This window comes from Entelurus aequoreus, linkage group LG03 (assembly GCF_033978785.1).
Source record: "Entelurus aequoreus isolate RoL-2023_Sb linkage group LG03, RoL_Eaeq_v1.1, whole genome shotgun sequence".
Classification (NCBI taxonomy): domain Eukaryota; kingdom Metazoa; phylum Chordata; class Actinopteri; order Syngnathiformes; family Syngnathidae; genus Entelurus; species Entelurus aequoreus.
In genome coordinates, this window is record NC_084733.1 from 7,127,665 (window position 1) to 7,150,481 (window position 22,817).

The 22,817-nt window shown below is 37.7% G+C and overlaps 1 pseudogene; it reads left to right on the top strand.

The window, feature by feature from the left end:
- Positions 1-22,817, top strand: part of LOC133647171 (golgin subfamily A member 6-like protein 24) — a 36,108-nt pseudogene that overhangs the window by 7,921 nt on the left and 5,370 nt on the right.

Genomic DNA, 22,817 nt, shown 5'->3' on the forward strand with positions numbered 1-22,817 from the left:
TGTGTTTTCCTGTCATTCTTGAGACATCAACAAGGAAAAGTACATTCCATATGAGGACCGGTGAACAAGTTAGGACCCCCTGGTGGTGAAATCTATCAAAATTAAGGTGGTCCCAAAAACTGTCGGTTTTCAAAGTGCTCCCCCTCTGGTCAACATATGAAATAACAAGTGCGTGTAAGTTATTGAAATTCGACCCTGTTGGCCAAAATTAATAATGAAATAAAATAAATATGTATATAGACACATACTGTAATAACGAAGTAAATAATGAATAAAGATCTATTTATTCTTTTACTAAAATCGGTCTTTTACTCACAATGTGTCGACTTTTTTCTTATAAAATAGGGAACAATTTCTCATATTCTTTCAGTTTCTGTAATATTGCAATATTTTCTCGTAAAATGATTATGTTTTTATATAAAAATTGTTAATTTTTAATGCGAAATGGTGACATTTGTCATATAAAAATTCTGACTTGTATCACAATATTGCAAATGTTTTGGTTGTTCTTGTAAAATATTGACATTTTTTAAATAAAATGATGACTTTTGTCAAAATTTCCCCGAGTAAAATTCAGATTATTACTATAAAATTGCCAACATTTTAAATTTTTCTTATAAAATTGTGACTGTCGAGTAAAATCACGACTCTTTTCATAAAATTGCCAAAAATGTTAAGCTTTTCTTGTAAAAAAAAATTGCGACAGTTTTTGAGTAAAATTCCAACTTTTATCATAATATTGCACAAATGTTCCGTTTTTCTTGTAAAATTTTGACTTGCTTTGAGTAAAATTATGACTTTTATTATAATAATGCCAAAAGTTTTACTTGTTAAATTGTGACCTTTTTCTTGTGAAATTCCAACTCATTTTTAACAACAAGAATTTTTTATATTTGCATAGTATGTATATATTTTTCGGAGCTTTCAAGAAGGTAACAAATACAAGAATGTGTGTGTGTGTGTGTGTGTGTGTGTGTGTGTGTGTGTGTGTGTGTGTGTGTGTGTGTGTGTGTGTGTGTGTGTGTGTGTGTGTGTGTGTGTGTGTGTGTGTGTGTGTGTGTGTGTGTGTGTGTGTGTGTGTGTGTGTGTGTGTTCTTGTATTTCTACCTTCTACCTTCCATATGAGGAGGTGTGAACAAGTGATGACATAAATCATGGTCCCCAATAACATTGCATCTAATAGAGAGCCAAACACTAGAGTCCGTGAACATTGCTCCAAAGTCAGGATTTTTTTTTGTTGATTTAATGTGCATATAAATACAAGAATGCGTGTGTGTGTGTGTGTGTGTGTGTGTGTGTGTGTGTGTGTGTGTGTGTGTGTGTGTGTGTGTGTGTGTGTGTGTGTGTGTGTGTGTGTGTGTGTGTGTGTGTGTGTGTGTGTGTGTGTGTGTGTGTGCGTGTGTGTGTGTGTGTTTTCCTGTCATTCTTGAGACATCAACAAGGAAAAGTACACTCCATATGAGGACCGGTGAACAAGTTAGGACCCCCTGGTGGTGAAATCTATCAAAATTAAGGTGGTCCCAAAAACTGTCGGTTTTCAAAGTGCTCCCCCTCTGGTCAACATATGAAATAACAAGTGTGTGTAAGTTATTGAAATTCGACCCTGTTGGCCAAAATTAATAATAAAATAAAATAAATATGTATATAGACACATACTGTAATAACGAAGTAAATAATGAATAAAGATTTTTTATTTATTTACTAAAATCAATCTTTTTCTCACAATGTGTCAACTTTTTTCTTATAAAATTGGGAACAATTTCTCATATTCTTTCAGTTTCTGTAATATTGCAATATTTTCTCGTAAAATGATTATGTTTTTATATAAAAATTATTACTTTTTAATGCGAAATGGTGACATTTGTCATATAAAAATTCTGACTTGTATCACAATATTGCCAATTTTTTGGTTGTTCTTGTAAAATATTGACATTTTTTAAATAAAATGATGACTTTTGTCAAAATTTCCCCGAGTAAAATTCTGATTATTACTATAATATTGCCAACATTTTAAATTGTTCTTATAAAATTGTGACTGTCGAGTAAAATTACGACTCTTTTCATAAAATTGCCAAAAATGTTAAGCTTTTCTTGTAAAATTGCGACAGTTTTTGAGTAAAATTACAACTTTTATCATAATACTGCACAAATGTTCCGTTTTTCTTGTAAAATTTTGACTTGCTTTGAGTAAAATTATGACTTTTATTATAATACTGCCAAAATTCTAAGTTTTACTTTTTCTTGTGAAATTCCAACTCATTTTTAACAACAAGAATTTTTTATATTTGCATAGTATGTATATATTTTTCGGAGCTTTCAAGAAGGTAACAAATACAAGAATGTGTGTGTGTGCGTGTGTGTGTGTGTGTGTGTGTGTGTGTGTGTGTGTGTGTGTGTGTGTGTGTGTGTGTGTGTGTGTGTGTGTGTGTGTGTGTGTGTGTGTGTGTGTGTGTGTGTGTGTGTGTTCTTGTATTTCTACCTTCCATATGAGGAGGTGTGAACAAGTGATGACATAAATCATGGTCCCAATAACATTGCATCTAATAGAGAGCCAAACACTAGAGTCCGTGAACATTGCTCCAAAGTCAGGATTTGTTTTTGTTGATTTAATGTGCATATAAATACAAGAATGCGTGTGTGTGTGTGTGTGTGTGTGTGTGTGTGTGTGTGTGTGTGTGTGTGTGTGTGTGTGTGTGTGTGTGTGTGTGTGTGTGTGTGTGTGTGTGTGTGTGTGTGTGTGGGTTTGTGTGTGTGTGTGTGTGTGTGTGTTCTTGTATTTCTACCTTCTACCTTCCATATGAGGAGGTGTGAACAAGTGATGACATAAATCATGGTCCCAATAACATTGCATCTAATAGAGAGCCAAACACTAGAGTCCGTGAACATTGCTCCAAAGTCAGGATTTGTTTTTGTTGATTTAATGTGCATATAAATACAAGAATGCGTGTGTGTGTGTGTGTGTGTGTGTGTGTGTGTGTGTGTGTGTGTGTGTGTGTGTGTGTGTGTGTGTGTGTGTGTGTGTGTGTGTGTGTGTGTGTGTGTGTGTGTGTGTGTGTGTGTGTGTGTGTGTGTGTGTGTGTGTGTGTGTCTTCATTCACACTGACAGTGTAGATTAGAGTGTAATCCTTGTCCAGCGTCACGGAATCTACTGCTAGTACACTCTGCTACTCACACACAAACACACACACACACACATGCACTGGGGGGTTAAGGAGCTGTCACTTCATGCATATTCATAAAGACCCTTTACCCACAATGCACTCTGGCAAAGTGTGCATACTGTACTCATGGATCTTACCTGCTTGTCTCGACCCCACAGAGTAGGAAAACTCAAAATTGGGTCTTGTCAAAGCTCAACGGAATGTCAACAGATTAACTCCGGGCTGTGTTATTTTGCCAAAAAATAGCATGTTGGCATGGAAAAGGAGTTCAGAACATTCAGCGAGGGATCGTGATTCACCCAGGCTACTGACGTTTGTACACAGGCTCGTGAGAGTAGCACATGCATTAATGGAGGTTAGCGCACAGGCTAGTGATTTAGCTCGTTGGTTTACTGAAACTAGCAAAGTTAGCATGCAGACTTGTTAAGTTAGATGAGTTTACCTACTGTAAGTACAAACCCCGTTTCCATATGAGTTGGGAAATTGTGTTAGATGTAAATATAAACGGAATACAATGATTTGCAAATCCTTTTCAACTCATATTCAGTTGAATGCACTACAAAGACAACATATTTGATGTTCAAACTCATAAACTTTATTATTTTTTGCAAATAATAATTACCTTGGCTGCAACACGTGCCAAGGTAGTTGGGAAAGGGCATGTTCACCACTGTGTTACATGGCCTTTCCTTTTAACAACACTCAGTAAACGTTTGAGAACTGAGGAGACACATTTTTGAAGCTTCTCAGGTGGAATTCTTTCCCATTCTTGCTTGATGTACAGCTTAAGTTGTTCAACAGTCCGGGGGTCTCCCTTGTGCTATTTTAGGCTTCATAATGCGCCACACATTTTCAATGGGAGACAGGTCTGGACTACAGGCATGCCAGTCTAGTACCCGCACTCTTTTACTATGAAGCCACATTGATGTAACACATGGCTTGGCATTGTCTTGCTGAAATAAGCAGGGGCGTCCATGGTAACGTTGCTTGGATGGCAACATATGTTGCTCCAAAAGCTGTATGTACCTTTCAGCATTAATGGCGCCTTCACAGATGTGTAAGTTACCCATGTCTTGGGCACTAATACACCCCCATACCATCACACATGCTGGCTTTTACACTTTGCGCCTAGAACAGTCCGGATGGTTTTTTTCCTCTTTGGTCCACAGTTCCCAAAAACAATTTGAAATGTGGACTCGTCAGACCACAGAACACTTTTCCACTTTGCATCAGTCCATCTTAGATGAGCTCAGGCCCAGCGAAGTCGACTGCGTTTCTGGGTGTTGTTGATAAACGGTTTTCGCCTTGCATAGGAGAGTTTTAACTTGCCCTTACAGATGTAGCGACCAACTGTAGTTACTGACAGTGGGTTTCTGAAGTGTTCCTGAGCCCATGTGGTGATATCCTTTACACACTTATGTCGCTTGTTGATGCAGTACAGCCTGAGGGATGGAAGGTCACGGGCTTAGCTGCTTACGTGCAGTGATTTCTCCAGATTCTCTGAACCCTTTGATGATATTACGGAGCGTAGATGGTGAAATCCCTAAATTCCTTGCAATAGCTGGTTGAGAAAGGTTTTTCTTAAACTGTTCAACAATTTGCTCACGCATTTGTTGACAAAGTGGTGACCCTCGCCCCATCCTTGTTTGTGAATGACTGAGCATTTCATGGAATCTACTTTTATACCCAATCATGGCACCCACCTGTTCCCAATTAGCCTGCACACCTGTGGGATGTTCCAAATAAGTGTTTGATGAGCATTCCTCAACTTTATCAGTATTTATTGCCACCTTTCCCAACTTCTTTGTCACGTGTTGCTGGCATCAAATTCTAAAGTTAATGATTATTTGCAAAAAAAAGAAATGTTTATCAGTTTGAACATCAAAATGTTGTCTTTGTAGCATATTTAACTGAATATGGGTTGAAAATGATTTGCAAATCATTGTATTCCGTTTATATTTACATCTAACACAATTTCCCAACTCATATGGAAACGGGGTTTGTAAGTGTAGTTAGCACGTAGGTTAGTATGGTATCATATACATTCATCCAGGCTAGCAAAGTTAGCACACAGGCTAGTGATTTAGCTCATGAGTTAGTAGAGGCTAGCAAAGTTAGCACACAGGCTAGTGATTTAGCTCATGAGTTAGTAGAGGCTAGCAAAGTTAGCACACAGGCTAGTGATTTATCCCATGAGTTAGTAGAGGCTAGCAAAGTTAGCACACAGGCTAATGATTTAGCCCATGAGTTAGTAGAGGCTAGCAAAGTTAGCACACAGGCTAGTGATTTATCCCATGAGTTAGTAGAGGCTATCAAAGTTAGCACACAGGCTAGTGATTTAGCCCATGAGTTAGTAGAGGCTAGCAAAGTTAGCACACAGGCTAGTGATTTAGCCCATGAGTTAGTAGAGGCTAGCAAAGTTAGCACACAGGCTAGTGATTTAGCTCATTAGTTTACTGAAACCAGCAAAGTTAGCACACAGACTTGTTAAGTTAGATGAGTTTACCTAAGTAAGTGTAGTTAGCACATAGGTTAGTATGGTATCATATACATTCATCCAGGCTAGCAAAGTTAGCACACAGACTTGTTAAGTTAGATGAGTTTACCTAAGTAAGTGTAGTTAGCACATAGGTTAGTATGGTATCATATACATTCATCCAGGCTAGCAAAGTTAGCACACAGGCTAGTGATTTAGCTCATGAGTTAGTAGAGGCTAGCAAAGTTAGCAGCTATTGTTAGAAGTCCCTTCATTAGTTATGACAAATTAAAGGGCATACCTTTTGTGTAAATGTAAACATGAGCTGTGACATCAGCGTCACGCCATTGGTCCGTAGAGGTCACACGGATGCGTAGAGGTCACACGGGTGCGTAGAGGTCACATGGGTGCGTAGAGGTCACACGGGTCCGGAAGCAACATCAGTTCCCGCTCCAGTCTGGATGGTAAGCGATTGAGCGGTGCTGTAAGGTGACACACCATATTGACTCAGACCCAGACGGGTCACGCCGAGCCTTCCTCGCTCATCAGCCTTAAAAACGTGGCGTTGGGCCCAATCAATGGCGCTGGCACACACACACACACACACACACACACACACACACACACACACACACACACACACACACACACACACACACACACGCACTCATCTGCATACTAACCTGACGGCTCTTTGATCGCACCTGAGCAGCACACTAACTCTGCACTTAAACCATGATGTCATTTCCTCATTCCGGTCCAGTTCATGCTTTTCATACAAAACCAGGACCAGTGAAGTTGTCACCTTGTCAATAAAAAGAGAATACAAACAAATCCTTTTCAACTTATATTTAATTGAATGGACTGCAAAGACCAGATATTTCATGTTCACACTGAGAAACTTTGTTATTTTTTGCAAATAATCATGAAAAAAGGCATTGTTACCACTGTGTTACATGGCCTTTCCTTTTAACAACACTCAGTAAAGGTTTGGGAACTGAGGAGACACATTTTGGAAGTGGAATTATTTCCCATTCTTGCTTGATGTGCAGCTTAAGTTGTTCAACAGTCTCCCTTCTCATATTTTAGCCTTCATATTGCACCACACATTTTAAATAAGCAGGGGCGTCCATGATAACGTTGCTTGGATGGCAACATATGTTGCTCCAAAACCTGTATGTACCTTTCAGCATTAATGGTGCCTTCACAGATGTGTAAGTTACCCATGTCTTGGGCACTAATACACCCCCATACCATCACACATGCTGCCTTTTACACTTTGTGCCTAGAACAATCCGGATGGTTCTTTTCCTCTTTGGTCCGGAGGACACGGCGTCCGCAGTTTCCAACAACAATTTGAAATGTGTCCACTTTGCATCAGTCCATCTTAGATGAGCTCGGGCCCGGCGAAGCGTTTCCGGGTGTTGTTGATAAAATGGCGTTGGCTTTGCATAGTAGGGTTCTAACTTGCACTTACAGATGTAGCGACCAACTGTAGTTACTGACAGTGGTTTTCTGAAGTGTTCCCGAGCCCATGTGGTGATATCCTTTACACACTGATGTCACTTTTTCATGCAGTACCGCCTAAGGGATCCAAGGTGCGTAATATCACGGCTTACGTGCAGTGATTTCTCCAGATGCTGGAACCGACCAACTAGCTTAATAACTAATGAACTGTAGGACAGACTAACTAACTAACTAACCAACTGACTAAGAAACCAACCAACTAGCTTAATAACTAATGAACTGTAGGACAGACTAACTAACTAACTAACCAATGGTAACTTTTAAATAAGTCATCTTATTATCTCACCAACATGTTGATGAACAATTAGTGAAGAAATGAGCGAACCATCAATAAACAGCAGCCTAAGAAAGGAACCAGCACCAAATAGCTGGTGGAAACACTCTGGATTTTCAACTCTGGCCTAGAACAATCCCGATGGTTCTTTTCTTCTTTGTTCCGGAGGACACGGCGTCCACAGTTTCCAAAAACAATTTCAAATGTGTCCACTTTGCATCAGTCCATCTTAGATGAAGCGTTTCCGGGTGTTGTTGATAAAATGGCGTTGGCTTTGCGTAGTAGAGCTTTAACTTGCACTTACAGATGTGGCGACCAACTGTAGTTACTGACAGTGCTTTTCTGAAGTGTTCCCGAGCCCATGTGGCGATATCCTTTACACGCTGATGTGGCTTTTTGATGCGGTACCGCCTGAGGGATCCAACGTGCGTAATATCATGGCTTACGTGCAGTGATTTCTCCAGATGCTGGAACCGACCAACTAGCTTAATAACAAATGAACTGTAGGACAGACTAACTAACTAACTAACCAACATACAATGGTAACTTTTAAATAAATCATCTTATTATTTCACCAACGTGTTCATGAACAATTAGTGAACAAATGAGCAAACCATCAATAAACAGCAGCCTAAGAAAGGAACCAGCACCAAAATAACTGGTGGAAACACTCTGGATTTTCAACTTTGCGCCTAGAACAATCCGGATGGTTCTTTTCCTCTTTGGTCCGGAGGACACCGCATCCACAGTTTCCTAAAAAAAATGTGAAATGTGTCCACTTTGCATCAGTCCATCTTAGATGAAGCGTGTCCGGGTGTTGTTGATAAAATGGCGTTGGCTTTGCGTGGTAGAGCTTTAACTTGCACTTACAGATGTGGCGACCAACTGTAGTTACTGACAGTGGTTTTCTGAAGTGTTCCCGAGCCCATGCGGCGATATCCTTTACACACTGATGTGGCTTTTTGATGCGGTACCGCCTGAGGGAGCCAAGGTGCGTAATATCATGGCTTACATGCAGTGATCTCTTCAGATGCTGGAACCGACCAACTAGCTTAATAACTAATGAACTGTAGGACAGACTAACTAACTAACCAACTGACTAAGAAACCAACCAACTAGCTTAATAACTAATGAACTGTAGGACAGACTAACTAACTAACTAACTAACCAATGGTAACTTTTAAATAAATCATTTTATTATCTCACCAACGTGTTGATGAACAATTCGTGAACAAATGAGCAAACCATCAATAAACAGCAGCCTAAAAAAGAACCAGTACCAAAATAACTGGTGGAAACACTCTGAATTTTCAACTTTGCGCCTAGAACAATCCGGATGGTTCTTTTCTTCTTTGGTCCTGAGGACACGGCGTCCGCAGTTTCCAACAACAATTTGAAATGTGTCCACTTTGCATCAGTCCATCTTAGATGAAGCGTGTCCGGGTGTTGTTGATAAAATGGCGTTGGCTTTGCGTAGTAGAGCTTTAACTTGCACTTACAGATGTGGCGACCAATTATAGTTACTGACAGTGGTTTTCTGAAGTGTTCCCGAGCCCATGTGGCGATATCCTTTACACACTGATGTGGCTTTTTGACGCGGCACCGCCTGAGGGATCCAAGGTGCGTAATATCACGGCTTACGTGCAGTGATTTCTCCAGATGCTGGAACCGACAAACTAGCTTAATAACTAATTAACTGTAGGACAGACTAACTAACTAACCAACTGACTAAGAAACCAACCAACTAGCTTAATAACTAATGAACTGTAGGACAGACTAACTAACTAACTAACTAACTAACCAATGGTAACTTTTAAATAAATCATTTTATTATCTCACCAACGTGTTGATGAACAATTAGTGAACAAATGAGCAAACCATCAATAAACAGCAGCCTAAAAAAGAACCAGTACCAAAATAACTGGTGGAAACACTCTGGATTTTCAACTTTGCGCCTAGAACAATCCGGATGGTTCTTTTCTTCTTTGGTCCTGAGGACACGGCGTCCGCAGTTTCCAAAAACAATTTGAAATGTGTCCACTTTGCATCAGTCCATCTTAGATGAAGCGTGTCCGGGTGTTGTTGATAAAATGGCGTTGGCTTTGCGTAGTAGAGCTTTAACTTGCACTTACAGATGTAGCGACCAACTGTAGTTACTGACAGTGGTTTTCTGAAGTGTTCCCGAGCCCATGTGGCGATATCCTTTACACGCTGATGTGGCTTTTTGATGCGGTACCGCCTGAGGGATCCAAGGTGCGTAATATCATGGCTTACGTGCAGTGATTTCTCCAGATGCTGGAACCGAACAACTAGCTTAATAACTAATGAACTCTAGGACAGACTAACTAACTAACCAACTGACTAAGAAACCAACCAACTAGCTTAATAACTAATGAACTGTAGGACAGACTAACTAACTAACTAACCAACATACAATGGTAACTTTTAAATAAATCATCTTATTATCTCACCAACGTGTTGATGAACAATTAGTGAACAAATGAGCAAACCATCAATAAACAGCAGCCTAAGAAAGGAACCAGCACCAAAATAACTGTTGGAAACACTCTGGATTTTCAACTTTGCGCCTAGAACAATCCGGATGGTTCTTTTCCTCTTTGGTCCTGAGGACACGGCGTCCGCAGTTTCCAAAAACAATTTGAAATGTGTCCACTTTGCATCAGTCCATCTTAGATGAGCTCGGGCCCGGCGAAGCCTTTCCGGGTGTTGTTGATAAAATGGCGTTGGCTTTGCGTGGTAGAGCTTTAACTTGCACTTACAGATGTGGCGACCAACTGTAGTTACTGACAGTGCTTTTCTGAAGTGTTCCCGAGCCCATGTGGCGATATCCTTTACACACTGATGTGGCTTTTTGACGCGGTACCGCCTGAGGGATCCAAGGTGCGTAATATCATGGCTTACGTGCAGTGATTTCTCCAGATGCTGGAACCGACCAACTATCTTAATAACTAATGAACTGTAGGACAGACTAACTAACTAACCAACTGACTAAGAAACCAACCAACTAGCTTAATAACTAATGAACTGTAGGACAGACTAACTAACTAACTAACCAACATACAATGGTAACTTTTAAATAAATCATCTTATTATCACACCAACGTGTTGATGAACAATTAGTGAACAAATGAGCAAACCATCAATAAACAGCAGCCTAAGAAAGGAACCAGCACCAAAATAACTGGTGGAAACACTCTGAATTTTCAACTTTGCGCCTAGAACAATCCGGATGGTTCTTTTCCTCTTTGGTCCTGAGGACACGGCGTCCGCAGTTTCCAAAAACAATTTGAAATTTGTCCACTTTGCATCAGTCCATCTTAGATGAGCTCGGGCCCGGCGAAGCCTTTCCGGGTGTTGTTGATAAAATGGCGTTGGCTTTGCGTAGTAGAGTTTTAACTTGCACTTACAGATGTGGCGACCAACTGTAGTTACTGACAGTGGTTTTCTGAAATGTTCCCGAGCCCATGTGGTGATATCCTTTACACACTGATGTCACTTTTTCATGCAGTACCGCCTAAGGGATCCAAGGTGCGTAATATCATGGCTTACGTGCAGTGATTTCTCCAGATACTGGAACCGACCAACTAGCTTAATAACTAATGAACTCAAGGACAGACTAACTAACTAACTAACTAACTAACTAACCAATGGTAACTTTTAAATAAATCATTTTATTATCTCACCAACGTGTTGATGAACAATTAGTGAACAAATGAGCAAACCATCAATAAACAGCAGCCTAAAAAAGAACCAGTACCAAAATAACTGGTGGAAACACTCTGGATTTTCAACTTTGCGCCTAGAACAATCCGGATGGTTCTTTTCCTCCTTGGTCCTGAAGACACGGCGTCCGCAGTTTCCAAAAACAATTTGAAATGTGTCCACTTTGCATCAGTCCATCTTAGATGAAGCGTGTCCGGGTGTTGTTGATAAAATGGCGTTGGCTTTGCGTAGTAGAGCTTTAACTTGCACTTACAGATGTGGCGACCAACTGTAGTTACTGACAGTGCTTTTCTGAAGTGTTCCAGAGCCCATGTGGCGATATCCTTTACACACTGATGTGGCTTTTTGACGCGGTACCACCTTAGGGATCCAAGGTGCGTAATATCACGGCTTACGTGCAGTGATTTCTTCAGATTCTCTGAGCATTTTTGAGGATATCACGGAGCGTAGATGGTGGAATCCCTAAATTCCTTGCAATAGCTGGTTGAGAAATGTTGTCCTTAAAACAATTTGCTCGGGCGTTTGTTGACAAAGTGGTGACCTTCGCCCCGTCCTTGTTTGTGAATGAGTGAGCATTTCATGGAAGCTGCTTTTATACAATCAATCATGGCACCCACCTGTTCCCAATTAACCTGTTCACCTGTGGGATGTTCCAAATAAGTCTTTGATGAGCAACTTTCTCAGTCTTTTTTGCCACTCGTGCCAGCTTTGTTGAAACATGTTGCAAGTGAGCTAATATTTGGAAAAAATAACAAAGTTTCTCAGTGTGAACATGAAATATCTTGTCTTTGCGGACTATTCAATTGAATATAAGACTTTGCAAATCATTGTATTCTCTTTTTATTCACCATTTGCACGTGTTCTGTACAAACTTAGCTCTGATTCCTCACAAAAGGACAAATCCCAACAACTTTGTGCACAAAGCAAAGTCCACTTCCGTAGAAGTGGTGCACCACGACCACCACAACGTCTACGTTTATTCCACTCGTACTTTCCATCCATCACGCCTTTTTCTACTCACCGCTGAAAACGCTCCCCACTTTCCATTAATGCCAGCTAGTTTGCACCCCAAAGTAGGACCACTAGGACTAGTTTCCACATACATCTTGAGATGCTCCTCCGTGGCTCGTATGTCTTCATCTGCGTCTGCCAGTCCTGCACCTCCAGCCAATAAAGGAGCAGGAAGCAGGAGCCAAGAGTACTTCTGAGGGGCGCACTCAAATACTCCATTTATGTCTTATTGACTACTTTATATCCCATACAAAACGCAACCTTTAACGCCACCTTTTTGCAAGGTTGCTTCGTTTTATTGACGCCATCGGCACACAAAAAAAATCTCAATTTCAACAAATCTCGGTGAGCGCACACACATTTATGTGTGTATTGTTGGTGGCGTTCAAAGTTTGCACGTGTTTTAGCACAGGCAAATCCTGAGTGAATAAGGCCCTATATGTTCAGTGTGTGTGCTATCCAGTTTGCACAAGTTTTAGGACATGGAAATCCTGACTAAATCAGGCCTTATATGTTCAGTGCGTGTGCTATCAAGTTTGCACGTGTTTTAGGACATGGAAATCCTGACTAAATCAGGCCTTATATGTTCAGTGCGTGTGCTATCAAGTTTGCACGTGTTTTAGCACAGGCAAATCCTGAGTAAATCAGGCCCTATATGTTCAGTGCGTGTGCTATCAAGTTTGCACGTGTTTTAGCATAGGCAAATCTTGAGTAAATCAGGCCCCATATGTTCAGTGCGTGTGCTATCAAGTTTGCACTGTTTTTAGCACCCATAAATCCTAAGTGAATAAGGCCCTATATGTTCAGTGTGTGTGCTATCCAGTTTGCACAAGTTTTAGGACATGGAAATCCTGAGTAAATCAGGCCCTATATGTTCAGTGCGTGTGCTATCAAAGTTTGCACGTGTTTTAGCACACGCAAATCCTGAGTAAATCAGGCCTTATATGTTCAGTGCATGTGCTATCAAGTTTGCACGGTTTTTAGCACCCATAAATCCTGAGTAAATAAGGCCCTATATGTTCAGTGCGTGTGCTATCAAGTTTGCACGTGTTTCAGCACAGGCAAATCCTGAGTAAATCAGGCCCCATATGTTCAATGCGTGTGCTATCAAGTTTGCACGTGTTTCAGCACAGGCAAATCCTGAGTAAATCAGGCCCTATATGTTCAGTGCGTGTGCTAAAACACGTGCAAACTTGATAGCACACGCACTGAACAAATAAGGCCTGATTTAGTCAAGATACGCGTGTGCTAAAACACGTGCAAACTTGATTGCACACGCACTGAACATATAGGGCCTGATTTAATCAGGATTTGCGGGTGCTAAAACCTGTGCAAACATTATAGCACACGCACTGAACTAAAAGGGCCTGATTTACTCAGGATTTGCGGGTGCTAAAACCTGTGCAAACTTGATAGCACACGCACTGAACATATGGGGCCTGATTTACTCAGGATTTGCCTGTGCTAAAACACGTGCAAACTTGATAGCACACGAGCTGAACATATAGGGCCTGATTTACTCAGGATATGCGGGTGCTAAAACCTGTGCAAACTTTATATCACACGCACTGAACATATAGGGCCTGATTTTTTCAAGATTTGCATGTGCTAAAACACGTGCAAACTTGATAGCACACGCACTGAACAAATAAGGCCTGATTTACTCAAGATACGCGTGTGCTGGAACACGTGCAAACTTGATTGCACACGCACTGAACATATAGGGCCTGATTTACTCAGGATTTGCGGGTGCTAAAAACTGTGCAAACTTGATAGCACACGCACTGAACATAGAGGGCCTGATTTACTCAGGATTTGCGGGTGCTAAAACCTGTGCAAACTTGATACCACACGCACTGAACATATGGGGCCTGATTTACTCAAGATTTGCCTGTGCTAAAACACGTGCAAACTTTATAGCACACGCACTGAAAAATATTACAACACAGTCACAAGGGCGTGACAAATAAGTAGTAGGCAAACATTGGTTAGAGCCACAAAAAAAAAACCTAGGGCGGGCACCGATGGACCCCCATGAGGTGATCACAGGGAACAACATTGTACAAAGTATGATTACATGAATCATGATCATATGAGGTGATATTGTACAAAGTATGATTACATGAATCATGATCATATGAGGTGATATTGTACAAAGTATGATTACATGAATCATGATCACATGAGGTGATATTGTACAAAGTATGATTACATGAATCATGATCACATGAGGTGATATTGTACAAAGTATGATTACATGAATCATGATCATATGAGGTGATATTGTACAAAGTATGATTACATGAATCATGATCACATGAGGTGATATTGTACAAAGTATGATTACATGAATCATGATCATATGAGGTGATATTGTACAAAGTATGATTACATGAATCATGATCACATGAGGTGAGGTCCTCCGTCACACCACACGTGAGTCACCCGAGTGGCAGGCGTCAAGTAGCAAGCAGCGGTTGTCAGCCAGGGGCCAACTGTGACTGACAGGACCTGTGGTGACCTTTCACAATAAAAGTCCCTCCTAAATGACATCTGGACACAAACACACACACACACACACACATACACACACACACACACACACACACACACCATTCCTTCCAGCAGGAGCGCCAAAGCACTTTTGAAGTCAACAAATAGCAGTGTTTCCCACACATTCATTTATTTGTGGCGGCCCGCCACGAAAGAATTAAGGCCGCCACAAACAAAAAAACATTTTATTTTTATTTTTTTATTTATTTATTTTTTTTTTTGATTATTATTGTTTTTATTTTTTTTGTCCTGTCCAGCTTCTCAGGCAAATCATATAGTTCAGTGGTCCCCAACCACCGGCCGCACAAGAAATAAAAAAATAAAAATATATATATATTTGTTTTTATTTTATTTTTATTTTTTTTATGAAATCAACATAAAAAACACAATATATACATTATATATCAATATAGATCAATACAGTCTGCAGGGATACAGTCCGTAAGCACACGATTGTATTTATTTATTGAAAAAAATAAAAATAAAAATAAAAATGTTTTTTTTAATAAAATAAAATTAAAATAAAATAAAATAAATAAAAATACAAAATACAAAAGAGAAGTGTAGGATCAAGATTTTTGGAGCTCTTTCTTCAGTGGATCAGATGTTTGATGAAGCTCTGTGTCTATCTACCACCACTCCTGTTTTCTGTTTATTTGTTACTGACTGTGCCTCTGTTTCACTTTATGTTGCTGGTAAATAATATGGTTGTAGTAGTAGGCTAAAGTTAAATTATTTAGTATGCACTAATTAAAGGGGCAGAGCTTTAAGAGACATTTTAGCTTTTATATTTTTATAAGATATATTTTTTGTAAGAACCACACTTAATAAATATATTTCAGTGAATAACTTATTGTTCCAATCTGTATATAAATATGTACATAAAGTGTTGTAATTATATTGTAAAATGGATGGATGGACGTTTAAAACAAAACTGTTATTATTCATTAGTAAGTATACATTTTTTTAGCCTTTTTAGAGAAAATCATATCATTGTAGTAAATTATGCAAATTACTTGATGATGTCATGGTGACCACGCCCATAGCCACGCCCCCGCCGCCACAGGTATCTTGGCGGTTTATGGGAAACACTGAATAGACTTGTGTCATTGAAGGAAGCACTAATAAGGAAGCACTAATAAGGAAGCACTAATAGGCGCATGCTGTATGAATATCCTCAAAGAAAATACACACAGACCTCCCTGGCCCCCGCGGCCCCCAGGGGCCCCCCTCAGGCTGCAGGCCTCATCCCGAGTAGCAGCGACTCACTCGGTGACCACTTTGTTTGAACAGCGTCATTACAAATGCATATTACACCACGGCCGTTGCATATTAACCAGCCAATGAATCATTAACTCATCAATATCTCATTTGCATGAAATTATTCTCTTCTAAGAGCTGATGTCCGAGGTGACGGGGGCCAGCTCATCGATAATGCTAATGCTAATGCTAATGTGTGCCCCTTTAAATGCTTTACTTCCAAAAATATAAGTCCTTTTTAGGATGATGTATCTCTGGAGGACTGTTGTAATTAACGTGATTTCAACTGAAGCAATGTGCAAACACACACACACACACACACACACACACACACACACACACACACACACACACAACAAGCTATTGGCAAGGCCAGACTGGCGTGTCTCAAGGTCGCTTAAAGGCTCAGGGCTCTTATAGATCGTAGCGACGGTGTGTGTGTGTGTGTGTGTGTGTGTCCACCACACCTGTGTGTGTGTTTGTGTGTTTGTGCGCCAATATGTGTGTGTTGCTGGAGGTGGCAGCGGTGCAAACGATTGTGTCAGCCTTCCCTAAAGAGGAAGGTGAGATGTGCCATGCTGGTTATCCATCAACACAACCATTGTTCACATCACATCAAAGTCCAAGAAGTGACAAGAAGACGGCCATTGTTTCTTAGTACTGAGATACTTGTACTAAATATTACAGAGCATATAGTCTCGGTTGGTACTGAGATACTTGTACTAAATATTACAGAGCATATAGTCTCAGTTGGTACTGAGATACTTGTACTAAATATTACAGAGCATATAGTCTTGGTTGGTACTTAGATACTTGTACTAAATATTACAGAGCATATAGTCTCGGTTGGTACTGAGATACTTGTACTAAATATTACAGAGCATATAGTCTCGGTTGGTACTGAGATAATTGTCCTAAATATTACAGAGCATATAGTCTTGGTTGGTACTGAGATACTTAAACTAAATATTACAGAGCATATAGTCTCGGTTGGTACTGAGATACTTGTACTAAATATTACAGAGCATATAGTCTTGGTTGGTACTTAGATACTTGTACTAAATATTACAGAGCATATAGTCTCGGTTGGTACTGAGATACTTGTACTAAATATTACAGAGCATATAGTCTCGGTTGGTACTGAGATAATTGTCCTAAATATTACAGAGCATATAGTCTTGGTTGGTACTGAGATACTTAAACTAAATATTACAGAGCATATAGTCTCGGTTGGTACTGAGATACTCGTACTAAATATTACAGAGCATATAGTCTCGGTTGGTACTGAGATACTCGTAGTAAATATTACAGAGCATATAGTCTCGGTTGGTACTGAGATACTTGTACTAAATATTACAGAGCATATAGTCTTGGTTGGTACTTAGATACTTGTACTAAATATTACAGAGCATATAGTCTCGGTTGGTACTGAGATACTTGTACTAAATATTACAGAGCATATAGTCTCGGTTGGTACTGAGATAATTGTCCTAAATATTACAGAGCATATAGTCTTGGTTGGTACTGAGATACTTAAACTAAATATTACAGAGCATATAGTCTCGGTTGGTACTGAGATACTCGTACTAAATATTACAGAGCATATAGTCTCGGTTGGTACTGAGATACTCGTAGTAAATATTACAGAGCATATAGTCTCGGTTGGTACTGAGATACTTGTACTAAATATTACAGAGCATATAGTCTTGGTTGGTACTGAGATACTTAAACTAAATATTACAGAGCATATAGTCTCGGTTGGTACAGAGATACTTGTGCTAAATATTACAGAGCATATAGTCTTGGTTGGTACTTAGATACTTACGGGGGCCAACAACAACAACAACAACAACAACAACAACGCCCTAAAAGGGAGTAGAAGACAAAAGGCCAAGTTCCCTGCAACATTGATGAATGAGGAGCACAAAGATTGTGTATTAATCCTCTGCCCTTACAGATGGCTCACCCCTCCTGACAGCCGCTAATTCTGCCGAGACACTGTTAGCGCGCATAATTATGCTAATTAAGACCTAATTAAGCGCTAATTCTTTGGAGAGTCTCTTGCTTTCTTTCCTTCTTTGGTTTTTGAATTTAAGGCGACTCAGCGTTTAACTCTTGTTGCACCGCCCCTACGGTTCACGCGTGGTTGCTACGCTGTAGATCCGTTATGGTTGGTCCAACAATGATGTAAAGAAAACACCAGGATGGAGGGAGAATCGCAGCCCGGAGCCAACAGAAGAAGAACAAGGGAGAAGAAATGGCTGTTGAAGGAAATGAATGATTGATTATTAGGAATGATTGATCACATTTATTTATTTATTACAACAAAAGCTACATTTCTGTCTGTTTTGGGGACTTTTGAGTGTTTCTTCAGGAAAACACGTGTGGTGTTTGTCACGCCTGTTAAATAAAGTCCAGATTGCATCTTTCACTTAAATTAAATTAAATTAAGTCCAGATTGCATTTTTCACTTAAATCTACTTGCAGTCCAGCTGCTGATGGAGGAACTATTTAGTGGCAGCTCCTTTTCAGCCTTCCTTCCCTTCTTGGAATGAACTTTGTGCAGAGATAATGACGTGTGTGTGTGTGTGTGTGTGTGTGTGTGTGTGTGTGTGTGTGTGTGTGTGTGTGTGTGTGTGTGTGTGTGTGTGTGTGTGTGTGTGTGTGTGTGTGTGTGTGTGTGTGTGTGTGTGTGTGTGTGTGTGTGTGTGTGTGTGTGTGTGTGTCGCCCAGGAACATTCATCCCCTCATATATTCTCACTGCTGCTCACATATATCACTAGTGTTAGTCTGCGTCTACACAACCGCCTTCATGGCTACACAACTGTGTGTGTGTGTGTGTGTGTGTGTGTGTGTGTGTGTGTGTGTGTGTGTGTGTGTGTGTGTGTGTGTGTGTGTGTGTGTGTGTGTGTGTGTGTGTGTGTGTGTGTGGTAATTAAAGAGTCATAATTAATGGGAGGTGAGGATGTTTAGCACCTGCTTTAGTCTTTGTTAATAACGACGTCTCACAGGAGTCACACACACACACACACACACACACACACAGACACACACACACGCACACACACACACACACACACACAGACACACACACACACACACACACACACACACACACACACACAGACACACACACACACACACACACACACACACAATGGGTGACAACAAGATAAAGTAAACAAGTGGCAACATCAACCTTTGTGTTGTTTTCTAACACCACTCTTACTCACATGGAATACAACACACACACAATCTGATGCATCTCAATAGTAGTAATAGTACGAGTACTAGTAGTAATAATAATAGTAGTAGTAATAGTAGTAAGTACTAGTAGTAATAATAATAGTAGTAGTCATAGTAGTAGTACTAGTAGTAATAATAATAGTAGTAGTAATAGCAGTAAGTACTAGTAGTAATAATAATAGTAGTAGTAATAGTAGTAGTACTAGTAGTAATAATAATAGTAGTAGTAATAGCAGTAAGTACTAGTAGTAATAATAATAGTAGTAGTAATAGCAGTAAGTACTAGTAGTAATAATAATAGTAGTAGTAATAGCAGTAAGTACTAGTAGTAATAATAATAGTAGTAGTAATAGCAGTAAGTACTAATAGTAATAATAATAGCAGTAAGTACTAGTAGTAATAATAATAGTAGTAGTAATAGCAGTAAGTACTAGTAGTAATAATAATAGTAGTAGTAATAGCAGTAAGTACTAGTAGTAATAATAATAGTAGTAGTAATAGCAGTAAGTACTAATAGTAATAATAATAGCAGTAAGTACTAGTAATCATAATAATAGTAGTAGTCATAGTAGTAGTACTAGTAGTAATAATAATAGTAGTAGTAATAGCAGTAAGTACTAGTAGTAATAATAATAGTAGTAGTAATAGCAGTAAGTACTAGTAGTAATAATAATAGTAGTAGTAATAGCAGTAAGTACTAATAGTAATAATAATAGTAGTAAGTACTAATAGTAATAATAATAGTAGTAGTAATAGCAGTAAGTACTAGTAGTAATACTAATAGTAGTAGTAATAGTAGTAATAATAATAGTAGTAGTAATAGCAGTAAGTACTAGTAGTAATAACAATAGTAGTAGTAATAGTAGTAATAATGATAGTAGTAGTAATAGCAGTAAGTACTAGTAGTAATAATAATAGTAGTAGTAATAGCAGTAAGTACTAATAGTAATAATAATAGTAGTAAGTACTAATAGTAATAATAATAGTAGTAGTAATAGCAGTAAGTACTAGTAGTAATACTAATAGTAGTAGTAATAGTAGTAATAATAATAGTAGTAGTAATAGCAGTAAGTACTAGTAGTAATAACAATAGTAGTAGTAATAGCAGTAAATACTAGTAGTAATAATAATAGTAGTAGTAATAGCAGTAAGTACTAGTAGTAATAATAATAGTAGTAGTAATAGCAGTAAGTACTAGTAGTAATAATAATAGTAGTAGTAATAGCAGTAAATACTAGTAGTAATAATAATAGTAGTAGTAATAGCAGTAAGTACTAGTAGTAATAATAATAGTAGTAGTAATAGCAGTAAGTACTAGTAGTAATAATAATAGTAGTAGTAATAGCAGTAAGTACTAGTAGTAATAATAATAGTAGTAGTAATAGCAGTAAATACTAGTAGTAATAATAATAGTAGTAGTAATAGCAGTAAGTACTAGTAGTAATAATAATAGTAGTAGTAATAGCAGTAAGTACTAGTAGTAATAATAATAGTAGTAGTAATAGCAGTAAGTACTAGTAGTAATAACAATAGTAGTAGTAATAACAGTAAATACTAGTAGTAATAATAATAGTAGTAGTAATAGCAGTAAGTACTAGTAGTAATAATAATAGTAGTAGTAATAGCAGTAAGTACTAGTAGTAATAATAATAGTAGTAGTAATAACAGTAAGTACTAGTAGTAATAATAATAGTAGTAGTAATAGCAGTAAGTACTAGTAGTAATAATAATAGTAGTAGTAATAACAGTAAGTATTAGTAGTAAGATTAATAGTAGTAGTAATAGCAGTAAGTACTAGTAGTAATAATAATAGTAGTAGTAATAGCAGTAAGTACTAGTAGTAATAATAATAGTAGTAGTAATATTAGTAGTACTAGTAGTAATAATAATAGTAGTAGTAATAGCAGTAAGTACTAGTAGTAATAATAATAGTAGTAGTAATAGCAGTTAGTACTAGTAGTAATACTAATAGTAGTAGTAATAGTACTAGTAGTAATAATAATAGTAGTAGTAATAGCAGTAAGTACTAGTAGTAATAATAATAGTAATAATAATAGTAGTAGTACTAGTAGTAATAATAATAGTAGTAGTAATAGCAGTTAGTACTAGTAGTAATACTAATAGTAGTAGTAATAGTACTAGTAGTAATAATAATAGTAGTAGTAATAACAGTAAATACTAGTAGTAATAACAATAGTAGTAGTAATAGCAGTAAGTACTAGTAGTAATAATAATAGTAGTAGTAATAGCAGTAAGTACTAGTAGTAATAATAATAGTAGTAGTAATAACAGTAAGTACTAGTAGTAATAATAATAGTGGTAGTACTAGCAGTAAGTACTAGTAGTAATAATAATAGTAGTAGTAATAGCAGTTAGTACTAGTAGTAATACTAATAGTAATAGTAGTAGTACTAGTAGTAATAATAATAGTAGTAGTAATAGCAGTAAGTACTAGTAGTAATAATAATAGTAGTAGTAATAGCAGTTAGTACTAGTAGTAATACTAATAGTAGTAGTAATAGTACTAGTAGTAATAATAATAGTAGTAGTAATAACAGTAAATACTAGTAGTAATAATAATAGTAGTAGTAATAGCAGTAAGTACTAGTAGTAATAATAATAGTAGTAGTAATAGCAGTAAGTACTAGTAGTAGTAATAATAGTAGTAGTAATAACAGTAAGTACTAGTAGTAATAATAATAGTGGTAGTACTAGCAGTAAGTACTAGTAGTAATAATAATAGTAGTAGTAATAGCAGTTAGTACTAGTAGTAATACTAATAGTAATAGTAGTAGTACTAGTAGTAATAATAATAGTAGTAGTAATAGCAGTAAGTACTAGTAGTAATAATAATAGTAGTAATAATAACAGTAAATACTAGTAGTAATAATAATAGTAGTAGTAATAGCAGTAAGTACTAGTAGTAATAATAATAGTAGTAGTAATAGCAGTAAGTACTAGTAGTAATAATAATAGTAGTAGTAATAACAGTAAGTACTAGTAGTAATAATAATAGTAGTAGTAATAGCAGTAAGTACTAGTAGTAATAATAATAGTAGTAGTAATAACAGTAAGTACTAGTAGTAATAATAATAGTAGTAGTAATAGCAGTAAGTACTAGTAGTAATAATAATAGTAGTAGTAATAACAGTAAGTATTAGTAGTAAGATTAATAGTAGTAGTAATAGCAGTAAGTACTAGTAGTAATAATAATAGTAGTAGTAATAGCAGTAAGTACTAGTAGTAATAATAATAGTAGTAGTAATAACAGTAAGTATTAGTAGTAAGATTAATAGTAGTAGTAATAGCAGTAAGTACTAGTAGTAATAATAATAGTAGTAGTAATAGCAGTAAGTACTAGTAGTAATAATAATAGTAGTAGTAATATTAGTAGTACTAGTAGTAATAATAATAGTAGTAGTAATAGCAGTAAGTACTAGTAGTAATAATAATAGTAGTAGTAATAGCAGTTAGTACTAGTAGTAATACTAATAGTAGTAGTAATAGTACTAGTAGTAATAATAATAGTAGTAGTAATAGCAGTAAGTACTAGTAGTAATAACAA